Here is a 26,787-nt window from a genome sequence, read left to right as displayed (position 1 = left end):
TTCCAAGAATTATTTTCTGTCTTTATGGAAACTAAAACTGTGCATCTAGGTGGATCCACAAATAAATTATTTTGACTGAGAGATTCCTGAAGTTGGGAACCACATCTTCCCTAGGCTGTTATGACAGGACTCAGGGCTTCTGTGCAAAGGAAGGAGAGTACCACTTTGTGTGCAAAGGAAGGAGAGTACCACTTTGTGATGGTCAAAGTAGCTTCAGTTTGGTTTTGATCTTGTGGAGTGTGCAGAGAAATTACATTATTTATCATAATCCAGACCATTAGAGAAGTATGGAGAACAATACTGTCCTCAGATAGTAAGAAAGCCCATTTTAAAATACTGTTTCTATGTTTGTGGGTAGTATAGCCTAATATGCCAAATTCAAGACAGTCAGAACTTGGGGAAAAATGGAATATAAAGGCATGACATTGAAAAAAGATATGTCTGGATTCAAGATAGATTTTGGTATTTACTAATTCTGAGTCCTTGTGCATAATCACCCATCTACCTATCACCTGACTCAGGATTTATTTATTAATTTATTTGTTTGTTTTTTGCTTTTTAGGGCAGCATATGGAAATTCCCAGGCTAGGGGTTGCATTGGAGCTACAGTGGCAGCCTACACCACAGTCATAGCATCACCAGATCTGAACCACATCTGTGATCTACACCACAGCTCACGGCAACTTCAGATCCCTGACCCAATGAGCGAGGCCAAGATCAAATTCGCATCCACATGGATACTAGTCAGATTCATTTCTGCTGTGCCACAAAGGGAACTCCCTGATTCAGAAATGATTTAGAAGCAACTTACAAACTGATATTTAAAAGATGTAGTCAAGGTCAAAGACAAAGGATAAAATTGGAAAAAGTAGTTGGGTCATATATGACATAAAAATAGCTCTTATCATTGACAATTGACATTCTGACAAATTGGAGTTCCCGTTGTAGCGCAGAGGAAATGAATCTGACTAGCAACCATAAGGTTGAAGATTTGATCCCAGGCCTTACTCAGTGGGTTAAGAATCCAGTGTTGCTGTGAGCTGTGGTGTAGGTTGCAGATGTGGCAGGGACCTGGCCTTGCTGTGGCTGTGGTGTAGACCTGCAGTTATAGCTCCAATTAGACCCCTAGCCTGGGAACCTCCATATGCCTCAGGTGTGGCCCCAAAAAGCAAAAAAAAAAAAAAAAAAAAAAAAAAACCCACAAAACATTCTGACAAATTAGTACGAGAATGAACAACCCAAAGGGAATAGACAAAGGACATGAATAATCAATAAAGGAAGAAATAACATGTGAAATGATATCTAATTTCAATAATAGTCAAAGAAATAGAAACTAAGGCAAAAGTGAAATTTGAAATTTTCTTTATTAAATTGGTACTGATTTTATTTACTTTTTTAAGAGTAAGCTATTTCATTTTTCCTTATGTATATATAATATATATAATTATTAAAGTGTAGTTGATATACAGTGTTGTACCAGTTTCTGCTGTACTGTGTAGTGACACACATACATACACACACACACATACACATTATCTTTTCTCATATTATCTTCCATCATGGTCTGTCTATCCCAAGAGATTGTATATAGTTCCCTGTGTTGTACAGAGGACCTCATTGCTTATCCATTCTAAAGGTAATAACTTTGCACCTATCAACCCCAGACTCCATGTCCATCCCACTCCCTCCCCTCTCCCGCTTTACAACCACAAGTCTGTTCTCTCTGTTTGTCTGTTTGTGTTTTGTAGATAGGTCCATTTGTGTCATGCTTTTTACTATGCTATACACTGGGTGAGGGCCCAGAAAATAACTGTACAAGGGTGCTTCTAAGAAAATCATAAATAAAAAGGTCATAAGCCATCTACCTGAATAAATTCTGCATCCAATTTGGCCAACATTTTTGAATACTTCTTGGGTACGGAGAGTAGGTCATCCACTGTGCTCTGGGTGCCTACCATCGCTGCAGGAGACCCACACACAGGACCCAACCACCCATACGAGGCAGAATAAAACAAGTGCTATGAAAACAGAAGAAATAAAAAATTCTCACTGACTCAGAAATCTGAGTAAACCTCTATCTTAAGTGCTTAATTCTTCGGTCACTCATGCGCTTTGTCACAGTGGACGTGTGACAAAGGGAGGTTTGGATGTCAGTCTTCCATCTGTACATATAAGCCCCATTCCCCCAAAAATTGCATGAGATAGGCTGCATTGTCTCTTGGTGCCATGTCTGGAGCCAGCTCGTGGTAGAGTCTAGACAAGAGGCCCTCCTTTGAGAACCGCTTGGACTCAGGGCGCCCACATCCCTCTGAGTGGTGTTCAAAGCTGGATAATGAAGGTATATACAGCCTGCCAGTCCAAGGGTACCCATCAACCAGTGTGGTAAAGGGCTCTTCCTCTGACCCCTCCTCTATGTCTGTGTGCCCTGGTGGCAGGTGCTCCAAGTCTCTGAGCTGAGGGGTGTATGAATGCAGCTGTGTTTGTGGATCCAAGTTGGTCAAAGGTGCCTGTTGCTCAAATAGCTTTCCTTATTGGGATGCCTTCTCCTGTGGATTGGACTCCTGATCTCCAGGCCCCATGGAAATGTCATTAGTTCTCACATCGTATTCATATCTGGGGGCATTGTTCTGCTGGGTGGCGCCTGCTGCGTTAGTTAGGGAAGTCTCTCTGGTGCTTTTCTCAGAGTCACACATGATGTCCATCAAATATGAAGCATACCCCACGTGTCACACCTCCATTTCTTCCCAGGGGGACTCCTGGTCCTCACTGGGCTTATTCAGGTCCCACACATCATCGGTGTTTTCTATCATGCTTGTATCCTTCTGCGAAGATTTAGACTCCTCAAAAATATTGAGGGTGGTAAAGTTCATCACAATTTTTTCAGCAAGTACAAAGAATCTTCTGTCAAATTCACTTCCATAAATCAAAATCAAATTTGCTGGGTGTTTCTCTTTGCCAACATGGGTATATCTGTACATGAAAAAGCCTGTCCACAGAAAAAATAAACATGGTAACAGATATGGGCAAAACATACCAGATTTTAGCCTTCAACTCTGATGTTTGATCTTTCAAAATGCTGACACACTGCTTTTCAGAAGGCTGAGTGAGGCGAGGAGGGGCTGGGACCAAGGACTCTGCAAGAACGCAATGCACAGTGTCTGGCTCCAGCCAGCTGAGCACCAGCGTGTGGTTAGTCACACACTGGGACCACGTTCAAGTATAGGCACTGATTTTTTAAAAATGAGGAAAACTAATGACATTCCCAGCTAACAAGAAGAAACAGAAAAACAAGCAGTCTTCTAAACTGCTTGTGCAAATAAAAATTATTGCAACTTTATTGGGAGATGATTTGGCAACATTTATCAAATATCTTAAAAATGTGCATGCCATTTGAACCCAGAATTCCACTCCTAGGAATTTCTTCTAGAGAGATAACAGGACTAATACACAAAGCAAATCACACTAAAATGTTCCCTGCAAAACTAATTTCCAAATTAAAAATTGGAAGTGATGGGCACTCCCACTGTGGCAAAATGGAATTGGCAGAGTCCTAGGAGCACTGGGATGTGGGTTCCACCCCTGGCTTGGCCCACTGGGTTAAGAATCTGGTGTTGCTGTTGCCACAGCTGCGGCTTACTTCACGCTGTGCCTCAGATCTGATACCTGGCTCTGGAGCTCCATATGCCATGGGGTAACCAAAAAAAAAAAGGAAATAATAAATGCATATCACTGGGAGATTTAATAAATATTAGTATGTTCATACTAATATAAAAACCATTCTATATAGTTATTATATATTAAATAATTTAACAAATTACCATTATTAATATTGGCTTAATTATTAATAATATTAATTAAATTATTATGTAAACATTAATCATCTCGATATTATATATAAATTTGTTATATATGTATTATAGAAAGGCCATACTATGTTACTGTCATTAATGAAGAACTATTAGATTAAAAACCATATGCACAGTCCTGTCCTATTTTTCTAAATATGTGTGCCCAGGCACACATAAAAAAATGACAAAAATATAGTGATTCTGTTATTAATGCTTCTTTTTGGTTAGCGATATTATAGGTAATTTTTTGTTTTTTATTTAAATTGAATTTTTTCAGGAAATATGGATTGCTTTAATAATAAAAAAATCGATTTTTATTTTGATAAATAAAAAAGGAACTAACAACCCAATACTAGTTGACACAACTTCACATTACTGCCTTGTTTAAAATTCACAACATCAGTAACAGCCACCATTTGAGTTTCTGTTTTGAATATCAGGACACTTCAGTCTAGATGTAAGATAGTCCCCTTTCCTTTGAGGTCAACTCTGAACTCTCCCATGAAGAAATGGCTACTTAGTTATGCAGCACTTTCTTGGTCCACCTCCATTAACAGCATCACCTCCTTCCCTCTGTCATCTTTTTTCTCTGCACTTCCTAAGATAGCAAATAATCCACTGAAAGACAACAACTTCGTGTCTGTGATGGGCTTCTGTGTAACTCCGCTCATTCAAATAAAACAAGGCTGGGAGGGAGAATCATTAACACTAAAATGAACACAACCTTCTTGCTGTTGGAATTTTAATGCTCTCCGAAGGCCCATTAGTACACAGACTCGCTAGAGTCTAGTGGCATTTGACCTAATTTGGTGGGAGTCCTAAGCTCAGGGGCCCTGGATCCTGAGAAATCCTGCACAGGCCTGTGTATCTTATAGACGCTACAAATGGGCAAGCAGGATGCACTATACATAGATTCAGACACTGCATAATGAAAAGTTTTAAATGCGTAGACAGAGTGATTATCATTATATTTACTTGAAAAAGTAAGAAAGACTCTTAGCATTTTACAACTCAGAAGTCTCCAATACACCAGATTTATAGCAGAGTAATTTGTAGAGAAGGAAAAGCTGACACTGAAGGAATAAATTCAGTAGTTTTCATGAAAACTATTTAGTGCAAATAGTATTATTGATGATGTAATTTTTCAAGGTGATGCTTTAACTGTGCCATGAAAGAATTTAATAAGAGAAGCCCTAAAATAGCATGGCTTTAAAAAATGTAGTTTCAATTTTATTCACATTTCTAGGATATTGATTATTAGTTATGCACAAAAAGGAGTTTCCTCCTGCTCCATATAAAAGTGAATTTTGTATGCAACTCATCTTTGCCAACATTTATGTAAAAATGTTCTGTAGCTAGAGCCAGTTCCTTATATCCAGGAGGACTTAAGTTAATTTCTAAGTACAAATAGTTAAAGATTTCATTTTATTCCAGTTATTCTTAATGTAGCCATGCTTCCATAATGCACAAATTTCTTTTAAAAAAATCAAAGCATTTTAATGAAATCCTTCAGGATAGGAAACATTTACCAACTCAAATGTGAATAACAACATCTGCAGTTATTCGGAATGTAAGAGAGATGCTGAACAGGGCTTCCAGGAAAACTCGGAGTAGAACTGCTACTCAGACACAAAACTATTTTTTAACTAAACTCTATGCCAGTTGGTACAGCAGATTTAGAATTCAAAGTTTTCCTGCATTTAACTTAAAAATATGTTTCAGCCAAATATATTATTTCTACCTTAAAATCAATATTTACTCAAATTTTTCCCATATTTTTTTAATTGAAATATCATTAGCTAAAAAATTCTTAGTTCTGTTAAGGTTTTTTAAACTACCTTTTATTCTACATTGTGGGTTCACTGTGACTACAAAGTTTTAACTTAAAACAAAAAATTAAAAAATTTTCTAGTTCTGTGGAAATGTATATACATTTGAAAGAACTTTTCTTCCTATGCTTAAAATGCAAATTTTCTGTATTCTGCACTGATCTCTAATCTCCTAGGATCTGTTTGTTTTCTTGTGGCAAATGCAGCTTCCGTGTTTGGAAAACATAAGTTCATAATGATTTATGAGAAACACATTGAGGTTTCTAGATCAGGTCACGGGGCTATCTTAATGGATGTAAATAAACAGAAATTTTCATAAAAACCAATAGAGAGAGGAAAAGGAAGGGAAGAATAGCCAAGAGAGAATATTTTGGATTTTTCCTGACACACACATACAATTCTTAACAAATGATTATTAGTATCTGGCAAGTTCCAAATATAGAGCGACTTGTTTATTCTCTGATCACACACACTTCCATTAGCTATGCAGTCAGCAGGATGTTTTTCTTTTGACTTTTCCTCATTTGTCCATTACTGTCAGAATTTTTGTTGAAGTAGCCTTGAGATGAGGTTAACAATGGACTGTCTTCTCTAAGTGAACTGGCTTTGTCTCACCTCCATTTTAAGAACATATACATCAGGGTAATGGTTTTGCAAACTGGGCAAAATGTCTAGCTTGTTCTTTGAGCTAATTTTTAGAAACCTCATCTCTTAAAGTGAAATTATTCTGGGTTAGTTCCATGTACTAACTGGTTGGATGAAGTGGGAAAAACTTGGAGTGAGCCCAGAGGGGAGCAGTGCCATTTACTTTCCAAATGTATTAGTTCCCCTGGAAGATGGGCACATTTCCAAACCACCAAGCAGGAATTGTTATGGATTGGTGTCCCCATGGCTGCTAACTTATTTTTTGTGGGGCCATCATGGGTGAGTTAGAAGCTTAGTTTATTGCTGCTTGCCTCTTCAGCTCCTGGGAAAATGAACTCTTCATACGATGCAAATGCAGTTTTTTTCCCCCTAAATAATTACAAAGCAGTAATGGTTTAATAATTTCCTCTATAGTTCACAGATATACTTCTCTAGATTTAATTATTTTTTTCTAACTGAGGGCCTGATAAAACTCTCTGGTTTATATCTCTCTACTTCCTTTATTTCAAACAAACAAACAAGAAAACATCTATTAGATATATACTATGTATAAGACACCGTGGGCAGATGTAAATGCAGTTAAGCTAGGTTTCTGTCCTAGGAAGAACAGGCATAAACTCAAAGAGTCCTTTCCTGAGGTATCCCCCAGGGTATGCTTAATTCCTTCAGTAACGTATTGTGACAGCATGTGTGAACTGTCTACTGGGGAAATTCATTCTTGAGTGTCCAAGATTTTCACTGAGGATTGGATAAGTAGGCACTGACCACCTGGCACATACCAAAATTTCAGACTTTCAAAAGGAAATTGAATATTCAACATAACTGTATTGTTTGTACATTTTAGACACAGTGAATCACTCTTATGAGTTAGGAATGGTGGGAACAGTCTTGAAATACAAGCTCCCAGAAGCCAGCCAAGGGCCAACCTTGCAAGCTCGTTTTTCTAAAGACAGCAGTGTCAGGCCCACTATATTACCTCTTCCGCGTGGAAATGTACTCAAAAGCAAAAACAAAAAATAGTCCATGTGTTAGATAAAAGATAAACCTGTGAGGAAATAGCAGCTAAAGATAAAAATATAGATCAATGTAACAGAATGTAACAGAATCATAAATCCAGAAATACCTAAGAAATGTGTGGTCAACTGATTTGAGACAGAGGGTCCAGGTAATTCAGTTGGGAAAAGAATAGTCTATCCAATAAAAGGTGTTGGAATGATAGGACATTCACATGCAAAATAATGATTCCCTCCTCTTATATAGCACCACACATGAAAATAAATATAAAATGTATCATATACCTCAATATAAGAACTAAAATTATAGAACTTTCTGAAGAAAACATTGGAGAAAATTGTTGTGACGTTGGGTTAGGCAAACATTTCTTAGGACCAAAAGCATGAACTACTAAAGATAAAAGATAAATTGTGTCAAAATTAAACTTCTGCTCTTTTTTTTTTTTTTTTTTTTGTCTTTTTGCCATTTCTTGGGCCGCTCCCACGGCATATGGAGGTTCCCAGCCTAGGGGTTGAATCGGAGCTGCAGCCACTGGCCTACGCCAAAGCCACAGCAACGCTGGATCCGAGCCGTGTCTGCAACCTACACCACAGCTCATGGCAACGCCGGATTGTTAACCCACTGAGCAAGGGCAGGGATCGAACCTGCAACCACTGCTCCGTGACAGGAACTCCAAACTTCTGCTCTTTGAAAGTCATTGTAAGGGAAACTGAGAAGGCAAGACTGGTATAAAATATTTGCAAATACATATTTAAGAATATGTGTATGTTATTTAGGGCAAGTTTTAAAATTCAGAAATCAATAATAAGAATATGATGCCATTAAAAATGAGGGAAAGATTTGGTGCCACAGAAGGATATCGATTACTACATGAAAAGTTCTTAATATTAGTAGCCATTAAGGAAATACAAGTTAAAACTAAATGGAGTTACTATTTAGTAAAATGAGTTACTATTTAGTAACTCCATTTAGTAATATCCACTAGATTGGCTAAATTAAGCAAATTGACATTACCAAGTGCCGACAATGATGTGGAGTAACTGGAACTTTCATATGTTGCTGGTGAGATTATAAAATGGTACAACCACTTGGAAAACAGTTTGGCAATTTCTTATACAGTTAAATATATGCATACCATATAGTTCAGGAATCTCACTCCTGGGTATGAGTGAGAAATGAAAGCATATAACCACGCAAAGAGTGTGTGCAAATCTTAGCAGTAAGGAAGAACCCATATGTCCATCAGTTGGACAGAGAGGCAAAGCAGGAGAGAGGTTCATTCTGCCTCATTTTTTCTCCACATTTTCTCCACAGTTCTAAAGAGCTCTTTTTGCCTCTGAGAATTCTGAAAGCTCAGACCTATCACTCTCCTGCTGGCAAACCTTCAGCTGTTTCCTATCACCCAGAAGATCCGATCCAAATTCCAAACATGACATGCACAGTGCTGGTGACCTGGCTCCTGTCCATCTTGATTCCCGTTTCCTTCAGAGTTTCCTTTGCTTTCTGAATTATCGATAAGTGAATGTTCCCAGCCATTAGCTCTGCTTGGGGCCTGGTCAGAGCAGCAGTGTACTGGCCTTTAGGTTGTAGGTTTGGGGAAGGCAGGCAGAGGGGGAAAAAAAAAGGCTAAGCCAGAATTCTTGCTAGGAAGTGAAACACATTTGCTAGGCAAGAATTCAGAAGGGCAATTGAAAGAGATAATGAATCCTACTTCTTGGAACTCTAGGGGAGTTTCTAGCTCAGAGGCTTGTTTGCAGGAATTCTTTTAATAAAACAAAGGTACTGGATGTGGGAGGTGTTGTGAGCTCAGAAGTGAATGCTGAAGTTTCTAGTGCAGGTCAGCACAATAGAAGAGGCAGCATTGCACAGTAGCTAAGAACATAATCCTCAAGTCTCCAAACTCTGCCTTTCCACCTGAACAGCTGTGCTATTTCGGGCAGGCAGCTGACCTTCAAAACCTCAGTTTCCCTATCTGTAGGTCAAGTAAATGCGACAATGCATTTAAAAGCATTAACACAATCCCTGGCACATAGCAAGCCCTGATCAAACGGAATCCCTTAAGTGTCAAGAAGAGGAAGTAAAGTAACTAAAGTCTCTCTTTACTCCAACTGGAGCATTTGAAAGGTGATGAGTCCCTAAATCTACCTGAGAGGAGTAGTAGAATGTGGCGTTCAGATGAATTAAAGGTTACATCTACACCTTGTAAGGCTAGAAGCAGTGCATAAGGAACAATGGCTACGAAAACGTGAGTGAATCACTTTACCTCTTTGGACCTCAGTTTCCTTATCTATAAATCTGGACTTGATGATATTTTACAAACCTTCCAGCTCTAAAGTGTTATGACTCTATAAAATGGGATGGGTTGTTGAATTATGACAAAAGTACTCTTTCATTTTATATGACCTTAGAGAAGAACAATGCCCTCAGATGATGTGACATTTTCCAGCTCTAACTTGCCTCATTAATTCAGGATTGAAGCAATAACAGATGGGATTGACAGTGAAATTGAAATTGAAATTAGCACATAAATTATATAGAAAACTATTAATTTGGTATAGCAAACCATGGTTGTTCACAAAGTTTGGGATAATAGTTTTGTTGAGGAAAGTTTCTTCATTGGTTAAAAGTTCATGGATCTGTTTCTCTTAAACTAATTCCTCTTAATGAAATTCAAACTAGTTGAAAAGTTTTCTGAAATTATTAATTTGAGTCTAAAAATCTTTAAAAATCTTAATTCAAGTCCAATATGGAGAATAGGAATGCAGTAAATATGAGTTCCTATGCTTTTCTTTTTTCTTTCTCGTCCTATCATAGCTCCCAGCCTAATGGCACTGTAGTCTACTGAACACATTCATTTATGTGAACTGCTGCTTTGCTGAGCTGTTTTCTGTAAAAGGAGGAGAAGACTCAAAAGCCCCTTCCCAGAAATCAGCTGGGATCTGCAACCCGTCAGAACTCCCCAGTGGGGGCTGTGAGCTAAAGCACGATCAATTCCAACTTCCTTAAACTTTGCAAGGGATGGTTTGCCAAGATCTCAATTTCAGAGTTATACTTTACTGCTCAGGGAATCAGTCAGTTGCCTTTAAATGCTTCTCATAAAAATTAGATACCAATGTAGTTCTCTAACAGCCAAGGGAATTTATAGAAGGCATGGAACTTAGCAAAGAATACTTGATATGTAGAAATTTCAGAACCAATGATTTCTGTTTCAGGAGTATCTGTTGCAATTACAGACTCAAAATCAGGAAGAAAAAAAAAGTCCTGTCCTTCCTCTCAGCTGAAGCTTTTTGTCACTGAGTTCACAGAAAGTTGGCTGAGGAAAGCCTTTTATAAATATGGATTTATGTATACCCCTTCCATCAACTGCATAGAGGACAGAGAATATAGCTGGTAGAGAGAAGGAAAATGTAGGTAAGAGAAATATCTGCTGGACCAAGTAAAACAACCAGAACTTTCCCAAATATCAACAACAGCAAAAAATCCAGGAAGTCCATATTTTGTATAAGCATGATGGAAAGAAATGAAGCCTCCCAAAAGAGGGCACTTACAGTGAGATTTGAGCACTTGCAGATGCAAAGATTAAGGATTGTGTAAATATTATCTCCAGGGACCTGACAGGTAGAAACAGCTCATCACACAGTGAAAAACTGCAGACCTATAGGTCTCACAGAAGAGAATCAGCAGCAAGGGAAACAAGGGAACACGGGAATGTTGTCACCAGCCTACTCCTCTGGCCCATGGAGGAGCAAGTGGAGGTTGACACCAGTGCATTGAGTGGTATTTTCAGTCATGGTAATTAAGATTAAGTTAACAGGTAATAAGGTGGAATGCTGGTCAGAGAGCTCACAAAGGAAGGAGATCAGGTCTTGTATGTGAGCAGGATTTTTGGAAATGTCTCTCAACTCCAGAGAAACTTCTGTAATTAGTAGCAGGGACTTTTGCAACCTCTGTAATTAGTAACAAATAGTAGCCACTTTGAGCTTTCGTGTGTAAGTGAAACGCCAGTGAGCATGCCCCAGTAATGATAAATGCTCTGAAAACGTTCTTCGTGAGGGGCTAGTTTTGTGAAATGAGCTATGTAAATGTGGAGCCAAAGATAAATTGTAGAGACAACAGAGAAGGTACCGCTCATGGTTTTCCTTCCTTGCTCTGCCCTCATGCTTTGACTCCAAATCAAATATTGAGTGAACATGTTAAAAATATCTGTTTGAAGTTGGACACAGTATTAGTCTGTCTGAGATGCCCATGTGTCTCTGTCCAGCCAGTGTAAAATTCAAACAGCTCCTAGTTCAAAGCTTGGCTTGAGTAACTCTCAACAAACCCTTGATTATTTTCACAAAGAACCGATGTCCAAGACTCCCTAGAGATGCTGTTGTAGAACCCTTCTAGTTTGTCCAATGTGCAGCATCCCTGACTAGCAGAGGTGAGTTTCTAGGACTCTCTAAAAAACCAACTCCTATAAAAAGCAGTTTTATAGCCCATTTCCATCTGGATAAACTACAGTTTCCATTTGTATTTCATTAACTCTTTTCCATTTTAGTTCTCTCATTTCAAAGCATCGCGCATGCTACAACTGGTCTTATCTGTCAGAGTCCCTTGTAAAAAGTGGTTTAGAAATATCTCGATAATGTCTCACTTAGAAGAGGCTAATATCTGGTGGCTAATATATCCAGTCTGTTTCCAATATCTAGTTGAAAAAAGAAGTCAGTAATAAATTATTTGTTCCTACAAACGCAGAGGGTTTTAGTAAATTTGTTGCAGTGGATCTGTATGGTGTGTGTATGTGCATATGTGTGGCACTACATGTTATCAGAGAACATGAACTTGTGTACAGGATTACATGTGACAGAACAATGTCCTGAATAATTAAAAACATAGTAATTTATTATTCTTAACCTGATAGTGTATTCCAAGTTACTTAAATCTTCCTAGGCCACCCTTTTGCATGAAACCAACAACATACCCACTTACTTTTAGGTATGCTTAACACCCCACCTTGACAGAGTTCCTGTTCTTTTAGAGCTGGGCATCCAAGACAACCAGTATGTGTCCACCTCTGTGATCAAGCTGTTCAGAGCAGTAGAGGTTCCTGCTAGGCATAAGTTTGAGACTGTCCCAAAAGCTCCAAAGAGAGAAGGAAGGTTAATTCCAGGCTAAAATGCGACCAGTGTGAACACTTAGCTGCTCCAAGGAATCAAGACCAAGGAAAATAGAAGTGCAAGCCCCCTTCTTCATAAGAGACCAGTGGGAGACTCACTTCCTCCTCTGATCTCATGCTTATGAGCAACAAATGCAGTTTTAGAAAGATGCTAGCGTTCCCCACCCCTCACCCACTTTGCCTGTGTGTCAAGGTGTGTCCAAGTCATTCTACTCAACAGGAGACACATGGTTCAATTTCACCCATTTGGTGGGTTTCTGAAAATGAGAAAAATAATTCCAGTTCCTTTATGTAATTTGAAAATTAACTTAGATACTCCTCTAAGATGAAAAAAAAGCTCATACCCATGTGATGAGAGAAAGCAGGAAAGTAGCTGAGTTCTGTTCTTTTTTGCTTTGCTCAGCTCTGCTGCATTGGGACTCAGATGAGTATTTCTGTCAAAGAGTTTCAAATCTAATGTTCGACTAGGAAATTCATAATCCTTTGAGAGGAAGCAAACGAGTGGTTTTAGAGAAACTAGACTGACTAGATTCAAATCCAAGTCCTACCACCCCTAGTTATGTGACCTTGAACATTCACTCAACTCATTTTCTTCACCTCTAAAATATGATACTGTTAGTATCTGTCTCTTAGAGTTAATATGAGGATTAAATAAATAGTATCTTTAAGAGGTTTAATAGGAAAAAATCAGTATGTATTAGGTACTATTATTATTTTCAACTAGGCGATGGACTCTGGTTTTTATCCTCAGTTCCAATTGGCAGCTAAAATATCTCACTACCTCCCCCTCCAAGTTACTCTTCTTAATCTTGAATATGGAAAGTTAGAGTCATGGAGTGTATCATAGAGAATGGTGCTATGGAGACTTGGAGTTTGTGTGCCAATGAGAAGAAAAGAAAGCCAAAGAACAGAAACAGGAGCATCTTTTCACTGACCAGAACTAGAATGGTCCTGTTAGGCCAGTTAGGCTGTACAGCCTTTTGTTCCTTTGATTCCTCTTTCTTCTCTAATCTCAAGTTAGAGGTGCCTCCCTCTCCTTCAAAAATGAAGGCTAAGTATCAGAGTGTCTGTGAATTTTCAGACTGCAAGGGGCTGGTTTTGAGGAAAGTAATGGCAAGAAACACACTGTCTTTGGAGAGTATATTTTGTTGTAATTAAGGGAAATGATCAGCTTTACTTCTCTTGCAGAAATAGGCATTGCCAATTGAGTGGTAAAATATGTAGGAATGAGGAACCACAGCAGATTCTTATTTTAGTTATGTTCTGTAAAGTTGCTACAAACACTGAATCAGCAAATACTGAACCATTGCTCCTTAATAGGGTTAGGTTCCTGTGAGCCTCTGGTCACAACAGTTTCTTTAACCAATCAACACATAACCCTATTTTATGTAGGTTTCTGTTTAAAGATACCTTATTTAATATATACGGTTTGTTCCTTAATATTTAACCCGTGGCCAACAGCAAGCTTATATAATGCACATATTTTCTCCGTAAGACCCATCACAGCATTTTTGCACTTAAGAACAGTAGGCAGCATTTCACCATTATCTTTAAGGGCCATGTTAAACACCAAAATCATCAAAAAGGGGACATAAAGAGGCAAAAAATCTGGCATTAAATAGACTGTAAAAAGAACACTTGTTTACAGTGAGAGGAGCTGAGAGGAGAAGGCAGAGTGTCACCCTGTTCAGTGTCAGCTGGGATATGCTCATTAGGGAATTCATGGTTTTTACTCTTCTGTACATTGTCCACGCATGACTACAAAAGCACCACAAGTATGGATTTGGGGGCCACAAATAAATTTTAATGAGTAAGCAAATTCGCAAATACAGAATCCATGAATAATGAGGATAGAGTACCAGTGTACTCTTCCAGCAGTGTATATAAATTCCTCTGTTCTACATTCTCACAGCACTTGGTGGTTTCAGATTTTCATTTTTACAATTTGGTGAATGGTTTTATGTGTAGTTACCTCATTATAGCTCTCAATGCCTTTAACATAAATGGTACACAATAGGCACTTGATGTATATTCAATGAATTAATACACAGCTAGCCCACAGAATCGAACTAGTTTGCAAATTAGGAAAGCTTCCATAAAAGTTCATTTTTTTTAGGCTTTATTGGAACACTGCGGTATCTTTTTTAAATGTCAGGCAGATCAGTTACCTTGTCAAATTCACAAAGAACAAAAAGTGCTATAAATACGTTTACATTATTTTTTTGTGAATTTTTTTTCTCTTCACTCATTTAGAGGCATTCAGGTGATTTCTTTTTTTTTTTTTTTTTTTTTTTTTTTTTGTCTTTTTGCTAATTTCTTTGGGCCGCTCCCGCGGCATATGGAGGTTCCCAGATTTCTAATTATTGCACACACAAAAGAAAATGTCATGGTATATTGAAACATTATTTCCTCTACTTCCTCCATCCAGTAGCCTTTAGGGATTGAAAACAAAATCCTTAAATTTTAAATCAAGGTTGAAACTGTACCAAACTTTACCAGGAGGAATAAGGTCCAATATATAGCATATATATAGTTGTTTTATACTCTCTGGTTTTTGACCTTTTTGAATATAAGAAATGATTAATTAGTTTTATTCGTGAATGTTTACTTTCTTTCTAAATGTACTTTCAATCCTTATGTCTTCAGTGTAGTTTGGATGTTTCTTCTAAGAACATAGTATTCACTTTCCAAGTCTCATGTGAGACACCAGCTTTATTTGTTTAAATTACTTGGAAAATTTTATAGTCATATAGTATTTAACTTGGCAGTTTCATATAGGAGCATAGAAAGGAAAGCTGCCTTAAGTTTCACTAAAATGTGAAAAGACAAGTCATGGCATCCTCAATCTTTCATAGCCTTCTCTAAAATGGCTTATTTACATTACTCTTTTCTCTGAGACAAAGCAGGAAGTTGCCCAGACTTAAAAAAAAGAGTTGCTTTTGTTTCTAAGGAAGTGGATTAATTAACCATTTGTGATATTAACTAATTAACCTAATCTACATATACTTTTCAGACAGAAAAAACATAGTAATGTTGCAAAATGCAGGACCCAAGAATTGTCAACGCTCAAGGGCACTCAAGGGGCTCTCTTCTCTAAGACCCCTTTCTCAGTGAGAGGATTCTACACTGTTGACCCCTCTCTCAGTGAAGATGCTGGAGAGGTGATTATTGTTGTTTTTATGTATTGACTAACCTAGTGTTTTAGTCTGCTCAGGCTGCTATAACAAACTACCATAGACTGGGTGTCTTTAAGGGCAAATATTTCTGTCTCCCAGTTCTGGAGTCTGGGAAATCCAAGATCAAATTGCTGGCAAATCCAGGGTCTGTGAGGCCCTGCTTCCTGTGTTCTCTATGTTAGGCATAGGAGCTCCTCACTGTCTTAGACCAACTCCACCTTATTTACTTCTGATACTGATAGTGATGCTGTTTTTTGTTGGTTGCCAAAATCCCTTCATCCCATTCAGTTTACTCTGCTTGCTCTTCTTCCTCTTCTTCTTACACCCATTATATTGTTATTTTTCCTTTTACGGCCACATCTGCAGCATACGGAAGTTTCTGGGCTACAGCCACAGCAACACTGGATCCAAGCTGTATTTGTGACCTACACTGCAGCTTGCAGCAACGCTGGATCCTTAACCTGCTGAGTGAGCCAGGGATCGAACCCACATCCTCACAGACACTAAATCGGGTTTTTAAGCTGCTAAGCCACAATGGGAACTCCCCCTTACTGTTCTAAACGTTCCATGAAGTTTATATTCAAGATCCTTAAGAGGCAGTCCTGTGTTTCCCCAACTCCCATAATACACGCACATACCTTTTAAGGTTTTTGTAGTTGTTGTTTTTTAATGTGTGTATGTGTTTGTTTTGTTTTGTTTTACAGTTTTGGCACCTGTTCCCACTAACTTACTTTCGTGACTTGGATTATGACCTCCCCATGTAAGGGAAGGCAGTATAGTTACTGCCCCATCCCCATTCCTACCACTGAAATAAAATTCATGTCTCCTACACTTCTAAACACTACTAGATTCAAATAGGCTGACAATCTGCAACTCCACCTAAAGATCTCTCAAATCTTGCAGGTAAGAAATTTTATTTTCATCACAAAATATGTGCAATGATTAACCTGTCTATGTGAACTTCTAAAAGATGATGAATATTTTCTAAACTACTCTTCCCTTCATTAACAACTTATGATGATTATGAATGTATGTAACCCTCATTTGAACAAAATTTCGTACTCACTATATAGGTCACATGTATATATGATGTGCTGCGTTCCCTGTTGTAGAAGTAGCACATAGGAATATAGTAGGCATTCAAAACATAGGTCTTAAATGAAAGAACATTTACAAGATATTCCAACTCAGAGTGTCCTGGAAAATACAAATTAAAGTAACAATAAACTATACTTTGCATCTATTAGACTATAACAATTTTTTTTTTTTTTTTTTTTTTTTTTTTGCTTTTTAGGTATGCATCCATGGCATATGGAAGTTCCCAGGCTAGGGGTCAAATCAGAACTGTAGCTGCCAGCCTATACCACAGCCACAGCCACAGCAGCAGCCACAGTAATGTGGGGTCCAAGCTGTGTCTTCAACCTGCACCACAGCTCGTGGCAACACCAGATCTTTAACCCACTGATCGAGGCCAGAGATGGAAACCACGTCCTCATGGATACTAGTTGGGTTCATTTCCACTGAGCCAAAATGAAAACTCCACAATTTTTTGAGTTAAGATTCCTATTATTAAGGAGGATGTTAAGAGAAGGTATTTTCATGCATTGTTTTGACAATAGGATTGTTAACATCAATTTGAAAGGAACCTGGTCCCACCTATGAAAATACGGTACACATACCCTTTAAATCAGCAACCCAGTTCTGAGAATCCTTCTCCTAGGAAGAGAGAAACCATCTATAAGAACATATAGTCTATAGGTAGCTGTGTTTGAATATGTATTTTATGTATGTATATGCAATATGCAATAAATATATATATGTATGTTCACTTGAGAGGAGGAAAAATAAAACATTTGTGTTTTTTCAACACTGGAAAATTAGGTAAATTATTATATATCATATTTTGAAATGGTGTATAGTCATTAGAAAGATATAGTAGAGCTGTAGCATTTGACTCAGAGGGTTTTCCATGAATATTACTAAGCAAGAAAAGCAACAGAGAAAAGACTGCATAATATATTATGGATCCACTTTTCTTGATTTTCTTTGATAAAATGTGTACCACTAAATACCATTCTTCTCTTGGTTGCTCAAGTTGGTCCTCCTTGTTACCCTTATGCGTCTCCTGTCATTAATGACACTTCCAATCTAAGGCAGATGCCATTCAAACAGGCTATCAGTTGTCTTTACTTTTCTAAGTGTGGTGGTGATTAAATTGTGGATTTTTTTGTTTGATTTTAATTCCCTGGATATGGAGAAGTTGATGCTTCATTTTGATAACCTGTATTCTTTATTTCTTAATTATCACCCTTGAAAACATTTAATGAATAGATTGTTCACTTAATTTTCCCTTTACAAATGAATTAGCATTCTTTATTCTTCTTTTTAAATGATCTTAAAATGGCATTTTTGTGTCAAAGCAATTTTAGAAAAATCACAATAGGAAAAATAATAAGAAAGTGTCTCAATAACACGGAAATATTTTCTCTTATAGATGTGTTTCTAGCTATGAGTTCACAGATCGTTAGTTTTGCAATCATGATTTTTCACTGGAAAAGGAAAAAGTTTCTATTTTTTTCTTTAACAAGCATGGGAAAAGTAATTGTATAATTTTTCAACAACATTGAAATGATATGTGTGCTACTCAAAATATAGCCTCATATCATTCATTAGCTCATCTACCCACTAGATTTACCACACCTTTACAATCATATGTGCATGAAATAATGTAATAAATTTGTAGGAGTTCCCATTGTGGTGCAGCAGAAATGAATCCAACTAGGAACCACGAGGTTGTGGGTTCCATCCCTAGCCTTGCTCAGTGGGTAAAGGATCTGGCATTGCCATGAGCTGTGGTGTAGGTCGCAGACATGGCTTGAATCTGGCGTTGCTGTGGCTCTGGCGTAGGCTGGCAGCAGCAGCTCCGATTAGACCCCTAGCCTGGGAACCTCCATATGCCATGGCCCTAAAAAGACAAAAGACTAAATAAATAAATAAATAAATAAATAAATAAATAAATTTGTATATGACTTGCAGCCACGGCATTTGTGAATTTAAGATGTTTATTGGCTTTAGGTTTGTAGGTATCATTCATTCATTCACTCATTCATTCAACAGATGTTAGGCTGCACTGCATTAGTTGAAAACTATGCAATAGTAAATAAGAAAAGTAGTGTATTCTTTAATGCCATGTAGCTCACAATATAGAGGAGGAATTTTATGAAAGACACATACAAATAATTAAGCTAGGACCAATGTCATAAGTGCTGTTGAGGAGCTATATCTCTTGCTATAAGTCTTTACAACATATGAAAGAGACTCAGGATGATGGGAATAAGGTAACTTGAGGAAGTGAGGAGTGAGCTAGAGCTGAAGGCAGAGCAGGAGTGAACCTAGTGAAAGACTATGGGAGTGTTCCAGAATGGGGACACAACCTGTACAAAAGCTGGGGCAAGAAGGAGCATGACGTGTTGAAGGCACAGATGAGAGCTGTGCACACAAGCACTGAAGGGGCACTAGGAAGTGGTGAAGCTATAGGGGCCACAAGGGCAAGATCAGGGCTTCTGAACTGTCTGCCTTCAGAATAACTTGGGAAGCTTGGAGCAGCCCCAGACCCTTCAAAGATACCCTTCATGGACCCAAGCAGGGCCCATGCAGTGCTACAAAGATCCTGAGGGATTCTCATGTCAGGCAGTGTTCAGAGATGCTTGACCAGGCCAGGCTGCCTTAGACTATGTTAGGAATTAAGATATTTCTCTAAAAGTGATGCATTTTAATTGGAGGACAACAAGCTCAGATTTGAGGGTTGAGAATACCATTTAAGCTGCTATGTAGAGAATACGTTGTTGGGTTGTGGCATAGTGGATTCATACACAGGTAGCTGCATAGGTAGTCTAGCAACAGGTCTCAAGTGAAGGGACTGGTGGAGATGGCTGGAATATTGAAAAAATAAAATAAAATGAAAGATATTGCTTCATTCACTTTTTGTGTCCAGCATTGTTGTTGAAAAATCAAACATTAGTCAGATTCTTATTCATTTTTAGGTGATTCTCTTTTTATCTCCAGAAGTTTTCAGCATGTTCTCTTTATGTTTCAAATCTCACTATAATATGCTTAGTTGGGGTTTTAAACTTCTTAAATTTAAATTTTTTTTCTTATTTATCTTTTTTGACACACTTTTTGGCATTTATTCAGCTAGAGGTCTTATATATCTTTCTTTAACTCAGAAATTCTGATTCATTATTTTTTCAACTTTTTGAATTTACTGCATAAACACACACACACATACATACACATATACGTATTTTATTCCTTGTTGAAATATTCTGAGAGAGTTTATCAACTTAAACTGCCCATTTTATAACCAGTTTTCCAGTTTTATATTCTGTTCAACCCATCCAAAGAGGTCTCTACTTCAGTAATGATGCATTTCACCCTAATATTTCCAGGAGGATCCTATCCAAAACTGCTTGTTCATTTGCCATGTTTCCAGTATCTCACCACTTCTCTTCTGTACATTCCATTGGTTGATTTCCCCATGTAAGTCATTCTATTTGTAGTGTGGTTTTTTTTCCTCTGTTGTTCTCTGGCTTAACAAGTATGTTGGGTGGTAATGTTGCTTCAGGGAAGAAAAGAAAAAAAAAGCAAAAGTCCAGGTCTTGTTTGTGCTCTTAAAACACATTCTGCATGTGTATGGAGAGGGGGTGAGCACCTCAGGACCATTCTTTGTTCCTCCATCCACCTCCACCCTCCACTTCTTCTTGCTGCCAAGCTTGTCAGCATAACTGTCTTGTACTTCAGAGTGACTCTTACTGGGGCAGCTGCTTCTAATAGCCAAGAAGTGGGGTTGTTTAGGGGCCAGTCAGGCACAGGACTTCCTGCTTGTGGCTCTCAGAGCCTTAAGCAAGGTGCTTATGGCATCTTCCCAATGTTCCTTATTGCTCTTGGCTGTGCTGCTGTTGCTTCCCTATCCAGAATCAAATAGATGGGCAATAATCTGGGACTTTGGCTTTGAAGCACTGGTGTGGGCCTAACCTGGATAGAGAAATAAATACAACCTGAATGCCATCCCTTACCCATTCCCTGCTGGGATCCAGGCCGTATTTCCCCACCAACCACCACTGCTCCCACCACTAGGAACCTACTCTTTCTTCTCAAGGATTCTTCTTGGTTTCTTGGTTATTTGCTGCGTAGGGTTTTGACACCGACCAGCCTTCCTCTTTTCACTCTAGAATCTTCCTCGTTTCACTCTAGTTAGATGAGTTGAAACAACATCCATCCCAGTTTACATTTCTTTATCAAACCACTCCTAGTAAGTCAGAATCTATCCTTGTCCTTTAAAAGGCCTTCCTTCTATAGACATACATGTAAGAGTACTGTGCCCTTAAACTTTTCCAGTAATTAGATTTCAACCCTCAGAAAACTTCCATTCTTTGTCCAAATTATTTCTAAATACCTTCTCATAAACTGCTTTACTTTTAGCAGAATGTAAATCCCCATGATAGTTCCCACAGGTGGACAAGGCATGAAGTTTCTTATAAAATTATGATGTGATTAATTTTTCTCATATTTCTAGCTTTTTCTTCATATATTAAGATCCTCTAACATGTTTTTATAAATGTTTATGACTTTATGGGGGTGTTTTTATATTATTTTATATTATACATATAAAAGTATTCACCTTGAATTTAATATTGTGACTATATTTGCAGTAATATTTGTCTAAGAAATCTCTCACCATTTGCTTTTATGTTCAAAATTTCTGCTTGAAGATATACCCCAGCTATGGATTAAGTATTTTTAAAGCAATTAGAAATTTTTTCACTTTTATAGAGGAGTGTAAACCATCCATGCTTAGTTTTACTTTTTCCATATGTTTTCCTGTGCGTTGTTTGTATTTTGTTATCGTTTTGTTTTCTGCCTTTTGGAATATGGATTTTTTCCCTTCAGTGGTTATTTAGTAATTTTAAAACTGTATTATGTTTTAAATTAATCATGAATTTTAAAATAAATATTTCTCTATCAAATTAAGGAGAAATCCACAAGATGAGGAACCTAGCAAGTCATTATTCCTCCTACACTTTATTTTCCCGGTATTTTTAACATACTATAGAGACTTTTGGATTCAGAACATTATGAAGATTCCATATCTTCTGCAATAGTAATTTTTAGCATTGATATTGCTTTGTGTGTATGTCTTTTCTAGGGCCACTCCCACAGCATATGGAGGTTCCCAGGCTAGGGGTCTAATAGGAGTTGTAGCCACCGGCCTATGCTCGTGCCACAGCAATGCGGGATCCATTGTGCTTGGGAGATGATTGGTCCATCTGGAACAGCCTGTTTCAGTGAGCTATTGTTACATTAACAAAATGCTCTACTGTTTAGAGATTTAAAACAATAAGCATTTAATTATTACTCAGGCGCCTATGGATCAGCTGGGTAGTTCTCTTTTTTTTTTTTTAATTTTTTTTGCTTTTTACTTTATTTTTTTAGGGTTGTTCCTGCAGCATATGGAAGTTTCCAGGTTAGGGTCAGATTAAAGGTGCAGCTGCTGGCCTACACCATACCCACAGCAATGCAGGATTCAAGTCATGTCTGTGACCTACAACACACCTCATGGCAACCCTGGGTCCTTAATCCACTGAGTGAGGCCAGGGATCAAACCTGCATCCTCATGGATACTAGTCAGGGTCATAACCCACTGAGCCACAATGGGAACTCCTCGGTACTTCTGATGATAGGAGCTAGACTTGGCTGCTCTTCTTTAGAATTGCTCATGTGATGGAAATCACCTAGTGAATTCACTGACAGATGGCTTCAGGTAGGATAATCTTCCTCTGGTGCACATTTTTCAGTTGGCTAGCTTGGGCTTATTCACAAGGTGATGATGGAGAATCAGGGAAGAGAATAGAAGGACACAAGACCTCCTGAGGCCTGGCATATTTTCACTTATACCACATTTTTATTGGTCAGAGACACATTTTATTGGACAGAAACATCTCAGATTCAGGGATATCATATTGTCACTTATACCACGTTTTTCTTGGTCAGAGACATCTTTTATTGGGACATCTCAAATTGAGTGATGGAGAAATGGAATATACCTATGGATAAGAGGAGTGGCAAAGTGTGCGGATTTGAAGTGGATGAATATTTGGAGACATTTTTACAAAATAATCTGCCATGATACCCAAGTGGTCTATCAAATTAGGAATTTTCTTCAGTTTTGTCTGTGGTTATAATTTCTTTTCAATTATATTTTTTGTTATTGTGTCACATTCAGAGACTATAACTTAGTTTAAATCTTTGATCTCTATTCTGCATATCCATCATCTTTTTTTCTTTTTTCTTACTAGTCATGTCCTCCCCTTTTCTTTTTGTTCTACATGCTAGGAAAATTTTTCAAAATCATTTTGGTCACTTCCTTAGATTTTCTGGGTGACAGTACTATTCTTTACTACATCTAAATAGTTATTCGAAGTTTTGAATTGCATTTTTTATGTCTTTGCAATTCTTTCTTGACTAATTTATTTTTCTCTCATCCTATTTTGCATGTTTCTTCGCATTTCTCTCATAAATTTTCTTTTTTTTCCTCCGCGAGTCATAGATGATATTAAGTTTTAATTCGGTTGCCAACATGTAATAATTAAGAGATTTATTAGAAATCCTGAATTCCAGCTCTTTTGAAGTGAGGGATCTGGTAACAATACGTCTCAGATCCTGGTTGCAACAACAGGCTGTGACTTCTCCCTTTAGATAGAATATTTGAATCCAGTTCGCTACAAACTCTACCCTCCCTGACCCTGAGACTAAATTGTACTTTATCATTATACTCATGATTTTTTTATCTTATGCTAGTGTTAAATAGGAAATAAAATATTCTTGATGCCTATTCTAGATACTTATGTCCATCAAAAGGTGAGAGGGGAATGAAAGAGTGAAAGGGCTGCTTGTTTAAGAAAAATATTATAGTGTACACTGTTTATGTGGCTGTGAAGAATGTTTCTACATGCATCATATGCAAACAAAGCCTGTCAGTCCTGAAAGAGCTCCAATTAGACCCTTGCCTGGGAACCTGCACATGCCGTGGGATCCAAGCCGCATCTGCAAACTACACCACAGCTCATGGCAATGCTGGATCCTTAACCCACTGAGCAAGGCCAGGGATCGAACCTGCAACCTCATGGTTCCTAGTCAGGTTCGTTAACCACTGAGCCACGATGGAAACTCCCCTGATACTGCTTTTGGATCCAAAAATTACAGAGTTCCTGCTGTGGCACAGTGGGTTAAGGATCTGACTGTAGCAGCTTAGGTCATTGTAGAGGTGCAGGTTCAATCCCTGCCTTGATGCAGTAGGTTAAAAGATCTGGTGTTGCCACAGCCATAGTGTAGGTTGCATCCGCGGCTCAGATCCAGTCCCTGGCATAGGGACTTCCATATAGTATGGGTGAAGCCAAAAAAAATTTATAATCATTTGTTATGAGTCACTCTTAAGACATTGTCTATGCTGATTGCCAGTTTTATGCCATGACTTTTCCATTATTGATGTTCTTATTAAATTGGGATTGAATTTTAATTTTCAAGGATCTTTTAAGCATTAGATTCTGTACATAAAGTACAAACATAGTGCCTGGCACAGAAACAATCATTTAATAAAAATAATATTATTTTCTTATTTTGGGGGGATGTGAAGGGGCATTTTAAATTAGTAAAATAATAGCCTTTAAAAAGAGTAGCAGAGTTCCCGTCATGGCTCAACAGTAACAAACCTAACTAGTATACATAAGGAAGCAGTTTCCATCTTGGCCTTTCTCAGTGGGTTAATTAAGGATCCAGTGTTGCCGTGAGCTCTGGTATAGCCTGCAGATGTGGCTCAGATCCCACATTGCTGTGGTTGTGGTTTAGGCCCGCAGCTATAGCTCTGATTTGACCCCTAGCTTGGGAACTTCCATATGCCCTAGATGCAGCCTTAAAAAGACAGACAAAAAAAAAAAAAAAAAAAAGTAGCTTTTAAAAACTACTAATGGTGTTCGTTATTTGTAATTTATCACTTTGAAAATACATCTTCAGTAAGCCCCCCAGAGAAGGAAAGTATAATTTCATATCTTTGCATATATAAAATAGTTTTTTGTTATCTGAATGCACAAACATGGTTAAGTATGAGAGTTTTGTAGCATATTTATTTCTAACTTTGCACTTTTTTATCTTGAATTTTCTCTGTGTTTAGTTTTTCAGAAGAGAAATATAAGGCCATCCAATTTTTAACCTTTATAGCATGTTTTCTCCTCTCCACCTCTTCTCCTTCCTTCTCAACTTCCTTCTTCATGCTCATCCTCTTCTACATCTGATTGATTATAGAGTTTTTTGTTTACATAGTTGATGTTTCAGCAAGTTGTAAATATATTTCTATTCATTGTGCTTTAAGCTATGAATTAGAAATTAAAGGAAAAGTTAAGAAAATGCTCATCATTTGGGGCATTTTCTACTGTAGCTGGTGAAAGCAGAGATTAAAAAATACCACAGAATTAGCTACATCTAGAGTCTTGATGAAAATTTTGATATGACCAAGAAATTTTGGACATTAAGCTATGATAGATAGAATTTCGCAAAATGATGTTTTTGTATGTTAAAAAGTTTAATGTTGTCTTAGCAAGATCAATATTTATCTACAAAGAATATTCATGAGATGGCTGAAGTTAACTTCAAACTTGTTAGAATACTTATATTCATAGCTACATACTTGAGTTTCCATTGTGGCTCAGAGATAACGAACCCACCTAGTAACCATGAGGATTCGGGTTTAATTTCTGGCCTTGCTTGGTTGGTTAAGGATCTGATCCGGTGTTGCTATGGCTGTGGCATAGGCTTCAGCTACAGCTCCGATTCAACCCCTAGCCTGAGAATTTCCATTATATACCACAGGCACAACCATAAAAAATAAAAAATATAAAAAATGTTATTATAAAATAATGTATGTATTCTCCATGTTGTACAATATATCTGCATAGCTTTTAAATTTTATTTATGATAGTTTCTATCTCTTAGTCCCCTAGGCCTATCTGCCCCCTTCCTTCTTCCTTCTCCCCACTAGTAACCACTAGTTTGTTTTCTATATCTGTAAGACTTGTTTTTTTTTATATTCTCTAGTTTGTTTTAATTTTTAGATTCCATACATAAAAGATATCATAAAGTATTTGTCATTGTCTGACTTATTTCATGTAGTGTAATGCCATCCAAGTCCATCTGTGTTGTTGCAGATGGCAAAATTTCATTTTTTATGGCTGAGTAGTATTCCATAGTGTGTTTCTGGAAACAGGTTGCTTCCATGTCTTGTTTAGTGTAAATAGTGCATTTATGAACATTGGGATGTATATTTTCTTCTAATTTAATTTAATTTTTTAAATTATTTCCCCAAGACAATTTTTTTCCTACTGTACAGGATGGTGACCCAGTTACACATAACATGTACACATTCTATTTTCTCACATTATCATGTTCCATATGTGACTAGACATAGTTCCCAGTGCTACACAGCAGGATCTCATTGCTAATCCATTCCAAAGGCAATAGTTTACATCTAGTAACCCCAAGCTCCCCAAACACCCCACTCCCTCCCCCTCCCCCTTGGCAACCACAAGTCTGTTCTCCAAGTCCATGATTTTCTTTTCTGTGGAAAGGAAAAGAAATTGTGCCTTATATTAGATTCCAGATATGTGATATCATATGGAATTTGTCTTTCTCTTTCTTACTTACTTCACTCAGTAAGAGAGTCTCTAGTTCCATCCATGTTGCTGCAAATGGCATTATGTCATACTTTTTTATGGCTGAATAGTATTCCATTGTGTATATATAACACATCTTCTTAATCCAGTCATCTGTCAATGAACATTTGGGTTGTTTCCATGTCTTGGCCATTGTGCATAGTGCTGCAATGAACATGTGGGTGCATGTGCCTTTTTAAGGAAAGTTTTAGTGGGATATATGCCCAAGAGTGGGGTTGCTGGGCCACGTGGTAGTTCTATGTGTAGTTTTCTAAGGTACCTTCATAATGTTCTCCATAGTGGTTTTACCAGCTTACATTCCCACCAACAGTGTAGGAGGGTTCCCTTTTCTCTACA

At 37.7% G+C, this 26,787-nt stretch overlaps 1 long non-coding RNA gene and 1 pseudogene across 19 annotated transcripts in view; one reads left to right on the top strand and one right to left on the bottom strand.

Moving 5' to 3' along the window:
* The window catches only part of LOC102159998 (uncharacterized), a 749,988-nt gene that overhangs the window by 280,638 nt on the left and 442,563 nt on the right, over nt 1-26,787 (top strand). For 12 of the 19 annotated variants that reach the window (XR_014829074.1, XR_014829057.1, XR_014829059.1 and 9 more), the window contains one exon: nt 16,375-16,573. The exons of 2 other annotated variants lie outside the window; for them this stretch is intronic. This is a non-coding gene — a long non-coding RNA (uncharacterized LOC102159998). Of the gene's footprint in view, nt 1-15,507; nt 15,656-16,374; nt 16,574-16,964; nt 17,504-26,787 lie in introns of those variants that run through there. 5 more of the 19 variants (XR_014829066.1, XR_014829073.1, XR_014829063.1 and 2 more) reach the window with 2 other exon arrangements.
* On the bottom strand, nt 2,032-3,210 carry LOC100621526 (interleukin-20 receptor subunit alpha pseudogene; annotated as a pseudogene).

The sequence above is a fragment of the Sus scrofa genome, chromosome 15 (genome assembly GCF_054392235.1).
Source record: "Sus scrofa isolate SSC_HxYL_T2T_F1_AM1 chromosome 15, Sscrofa_HxYL_maternal_Yorkshire_Landrace_v2.0, whole genome shotgun sequence".
NCBI lineage: Eukaryota > Metazoa > Chordata > Mammalia > Artiodactyla > Suidae > Sus > Sus scrofa.
The sequence above is the reverse complement of the archived record's forward strand: the minus strand, read 5'-3'. Positions and strand labels throughout refer to the sequence as shown.